Here is a 5,674-nt window from a genome sequence, read left to right as displayed (position 1 = left end):
TACAGAGTCTGGAACTGAGATTTGGTTCTGAGTGATATAGAGAATTAAGAGAGATAGGGCTTTAGTGATGATAAAAGTTTCAAGTAGATTATTGAATTTTAAATAAATAGTTTAACACAAATTGTTTTTAGCAGTAATTCTCATCAATTTTATATAAAAAAAACAAAAACCACCACTCTATTGTTTGTCTTATTACAAATTATCCAATGATTTTGTTCTCTCTTTTTATGAAGACAGTAAATTTTATAGCTGTTTTTCTAAACCACTTACAGGTTTTTAACAAGTCTTATAATTTTGTGCTTAATCTTTAGAACATTTAATTAGTAAAAAGAAAATCTGCTTTTTGAGTTTAAGACTAAAATCTTTTGACTTCACGTTAAAAAAAAATTTCCCTGAATTTCCAATTTGTTTATACTTTCAAAAGTCAACTTGCTTTTCATTATAAAATGCTTATTTTTTATGTATCTTACAAGTGTGTTTTAAAATTATTACCTTGTTGAAAACCAGATTAAGTATACTTTTAAATAAACCTTTAAAAATTTTTGGAAGGCTTATATATACAGAGAATTTATGAAGAGAGTTTCCATAACTCCCACACCCATTTTCCCTTATTATAAACATCTTCCATTAGTTTGGTACATTTATCACAATTGACAACTGATTAGCTAAAATCTATAACCAGTTTTCCATAGTTTCTACATACCTTTGTTGGTTTGTTTGTTTATTTCGAAATTCCATCTGGGACATCACATTACATTTTAGATGTCATGTGTGCTTAGGATTCTCTTGGCTGTGACAGTTTCTCAACTTTCATTGGTTTTGTTAAACTTAACACTTTTGATGAGTACTGGTCACTATTTTATAGGATATTCTTTAACTGAAATTTTTTCGGATGTGTTTTTGACACATGATATGTTTGGTGCCTCTTTGCCAGCCAGAAATCTCTGCGGCCCCCAGGACCTCTTCTGGGGCTTTGCTCAGGCCCACTGGGCTTGCTCTGTGCGCTCTGCTGGGCAGGCTGTGCTCAGCTCGTGCTACCTGCCTGGATCCCTTGCCCATCAGGCCTCTGTTCTCAGGCCCAGTCCAGGTGTGCCGCCTTGAACATCTTCTATCTACCTTGAGTGTTGGCGTCTGGACTAGGGGGGACAGAGTGGTGCCCAAAAACTCGGAGATGCCAGCAACTGCGGGGCCCCAAGGGGTGTTACAGCTTTTGTTCAGGGAGTCCCAAGGTCTGAGCCCCAGAGAAGTGTTACAGCTTATGTTCATTCCTTCTGCCTGCAGCTTCAGAGGACAGGGATGTGTCATAACTCCTTTAGTCCCACCGCCCAAAGCTTGGTGAATGGGAGCATGTGGCACCCAGTGGCTTTTTCTCCCAAGTTGCTCATTGAGTGGGAGGGAGGATTACAGTGTTACAGCTCTTTTTGCACAGGCTGTTCAGAGGGTTCCAGGTTCTTGTCCCACGTCCAAGAGGAATGAGGTACTTGGACACCAGAGAGGGAGCAAAGTGAAGAAGTGTTTTATTGAGTGACAGACATAAGAGCTCTCCACATGAGAAGGGACCCAAAGTGGATAGCCCTCTGTGAGAGAGGGGGATCAGAAAGCGGGTAACCCAAGATGTGGCTGAGTCAAGGTTTTTATGGGCTCAGAATGGGAGAGTTTATGCTGATCGGTCCATGGGCAGGCTTGGAAAAAGCACTAATTGATTGGTTAAAAGGCGTCAAGGAAGTTCTCATTCTAGTGGTGGACTCTACAGAGAAGGGGCAGTTCAGTTTTCAGGCTTCAGGCTTTAAATTGTCTTTGGTTTGAAGGTCATGTCTCACTGGGGACCAGCCCTTGTCTGCCTAGGAATTTGTCTGTCTCCTGCTGCTATCATTTTCACATGATTGAACTGGAATTACAGATATTTGGAAGGAAGGCTGCAGACAAAAAGTGTCATTCTCATCACATCATATTATCTCAAGGGTATATACAATCAACATAATTTATTATATTTATCAGGTTTCTCCACTAGAAAGCTATATTTCCCCCTCTTTCTATATGGCACTGTTTACAGAGAAGATAACAACTGCAGGCCATACTTAAGAGTGGTAGTTATGCACCACCTTCTTGAGAGCAGAATACTTGCATATGTTATTCAGAAATCTTCTGCAAGAGAGATTTGTCTCACGTCCTCTATTTATTTATTTAATCAGCTATTGATATCAGTTTGGACATGGATACATGGGTATTTTGTACATTAGGCTATTACCTTGTTCCGCAAAATATTTCAACTTTGTAAATTCTCTCAGTTGGCTCCTGTGTTCCTTTGCTCTAACCCTCATCTCTGAGAGTTGTTTGGTTTATTTGTTTGATCGTTTTTAACACTTCTTTCTGGCAGCATGTGATGCCTCAGATTTCTGCTGTATATATCCTGCTCCAGAACTATAATCATTTATTTATCTAAGGAGCTTTGGTTGTTTATATTGAGAAAAGGTATTAAAAACCAAGATTTGTGCACAAAGTGTAATTTTATTATCTTATCTGAGTTAATTTCTTTTGCCTCTAGTGACCTTTTTCATTCTCTGTTCTCTGTGACTTCAATTATTTAATATTCAACTGTTATTATCTATTGAGATTATAAACATTTGAATCAGTAAAACACGAATTTTATATTTACTAAGTACTGCTGCATACAATTTAAGAAACTGGTTTATTTACATGAGCTTCAAGTACAATTAAGAGCTTAAGACAAATTCCTTCTCTTCATTTTAATAGATTCAATGTTTTAGAGTGAGCCTCTATTTTCTTACTTACGCATGTATATCAAAAGACTTTAAGAGCTAGTATTTCTGTTCCCAAATTTTCTGCCCTGAATGCAAGCAGAACTCTATTGTTGAGTCCAGATTCCTAAAGTATTATGATTAATGTGTAACCTTAATCAAAGTTTAAAAGTGACTTCTAGTTTAAGTAGTATCTTATTAACACCTGTTTCTTTAACTTCTACTAATTTCCTACTAAAATAAAAAATAAATTGCTGAAATATAAGCAATATAAAAACTCACAGATAAACCTGAATAATTAAAATGTACATACAGTGTTAAAATACAAGATAAATCTTCACTAAGTGTTAAGGCATGGAAGAGAAGTTAAAAATAAAATAATTTTTTATTTTGTATTCAAATAAAAGATATATAATAACTTTACAATTCTCTCCCTCCTTAATAAGACAAAAATTATGATGTGTCCATGGAAGTTCTATTGTTTCTTCATCAGTTGCGCTCATATTTCTTTCTAAACCTTTTTTTATTTTATCTACTTTCATTCATTTATTGTTTCCATTTTAATTAACAGCTCAAATTGCGTTTCCCTGAGGAGATTTGCCAGAGTATTTTCCCTAAAAGAATAAGCTAAATATTTTGTACTATATTATTCTAAATATTTCCTTAAATGTATATAATACAATCCAAAATTATCATGCTTACTTAGTACCTTTATTCTTCTATTAGATTGCAAATTCACTGAAGAAAGAGCATCTATCTTATTCACTATGATATTCCTCGTATATCAATGTATCCCTGGTATAACTAATAAGTGAATAAACAAAGTAAAATATAAGAATCTAAATATTAAACAGCATTCAAAAATAATTAAAATTATTTATGCATTAATATCAGGAACCAGTTATAAGGTACTCACTGTGATCAGTTTAATGTGTGCAAATTTACCCTTAGCAGGATCTCTTTGACTAAAAATGTCAATCACTTTCTACACTTCCAGCAATGGTTAAGCTTTGAAACAAAAAAATTGATCCCAGAAAATGCTTCATTGTGAAAGGTAGATTTCATACTTCAAATGATTTTTAACTTAATGTCATTCCCCTATATAGATTTACAGTTGATATTATCAAAAGTAAATTTGAGACTTCATTTAATAAGTACATTTATTTAATTTTGTGTTTCCTAAGAATTCTCAAATATATTCAATTACAAACTGTTTTTCTTGCTTTAAGTAAGCATTGACTGTAATTCTCACCAAGAAAATGTATTCCAGAATATGAAGGAGACTCCTTAAGATGAAGGCTTCGTACTTATGTATTGATTTTTTTAATTCAATGTAATTTTTTGCACCTGTTTCTTTTGAAATTTACCTTATAGTTTCAAGTAGTCCTGTTTATTAACATTTTTAATTTTGTAATCCATCATACATTGCTATCCTTCTCAAATCTATACATCTAGCAAAATTGACCAGTATATTGCATTTAGCTTATTGATAGTATTATTGAGTGGGAAGCTACCAATGACAACAACAAAACAACGGTCAAATGGCATACTAATAGAGTTTCCTCCAGGCCTAATTAATTTATTAATCATGAGGAAACTATTTTCTCAGGTCCAGAAACAGCTTTTTTTTTTTTTTTCTGTAATAAGGCCCTGGTTTTCAGTCAATGGACCCTGTCATAAAAATGGCAATAGCTTTTTTCTTTGACGTATTTTTCATGAACCATAGTAATTTTTTTTTTTTTTAGGCGGAGTCTCGCTCTGTCGCCCAGGCTGGAGTTCAGTGGCGCAGTCTTGGCTCACTGCAAGCTCTGCCTCCCGGATTCACGCCATTCTCCTGTCTCAGCCTCCTGAGTAGCTGGGACTACAGGCGCCCGCCACCATGCCCGACTAATTTTTTTTGTATTTTTAGTAGAGATGGGGTTTCACCGTGTTAGCCAGGATGGTCTCAATCTCCTGACCTCGTGATCCGCCTGCCTCACCTCCCAAAGTGCTGGGATTACAGGCGTGAGCCACCGTGCCCGGCCGAACCATAGTAAGTTTTAACCCTAGTGATATTGTCTTTTTCTAGATACCCAATTACCATCGTTTTAGAAAAAATGTAGTTAAAACTTTTCTATTCACAAATATCAGTTTCAAGGCCACACTCACCAGATGTCTACTTGAGTGCAGCATTTAACTGAGAATTTCATTTCTGTAAATAGCACCGTCATTCACTTAGTTAGAAACTGTGCTTCATTATACCTTATTCCCTTTAAATTATGTTCTATATGATTTTGCTTATTTCTTCATTTGTCCAAGTCATGATTTTTCTTCAAGTTTCTGCTTAAGTATCAACTCCTTGCTGATTTTCCAACATTATCTAGATAAGTAAGTAAACACTACTCTGTATCTCATTGCATCTTTGCCTATCTTTATCTGAACTGATAATATTGTATTTCAAAGATTTACATATCTTCTTTCTTATTAAACCATGAATTCCTTTTGGGTCAAGCTTGGGATCTCATTTTTATGAGAACTGACTTTATGCAAACTATTTTACTCAGCATTTTATCTAGTTTACATTATTTGACACAATGATACATGACATTTTACCTCCATACAGGTGAGGTACAGGATTATCGGGGTAATAAATTTGCTCAAAGACTTGGTGGCTTGGCAGTTCTATTTGACCCACAACATGTGGCTCTAGAGATCACATTGTTTATCATTCAGCTGCAATATTTTACATATAAGGCAAAAAGTATTTACATAGGAAATTAGAAGAGAACTTAAAGTATTGAATCAAATGATATGAGGCCAAGAATTGTTATTCTACTTTATCCAAAATAATTCTACTTCATCCAAAAGATAATATGTTCTAGGTCTTTTGTAGGCTCTGTTATTTTTAGACCAAAGGAATAAAGAAAATGTTAGAA

The sequence above is a fragment of the Gorilla gorilla genome, chromosome 14, assembly GCF_029281585.2.
Source record: "Gorilla gorilla gorilla isolate KB3781 chromosome 14, NHGRI_mGorGor1-v2.1_pri, whole genome shotgun sequence".
NCBI classification, from domain to species: domain Eukaryota; kingdom Metazoa; phylum Chordata; class Mammalia; order Primates; family Hominidae; genus Gorilla; species Gorilla gorilla.
The sequence above is the reverse complement of the archived record's forward strand: the minus strand, read 5'-3'. Positions refer to the sequence as shown.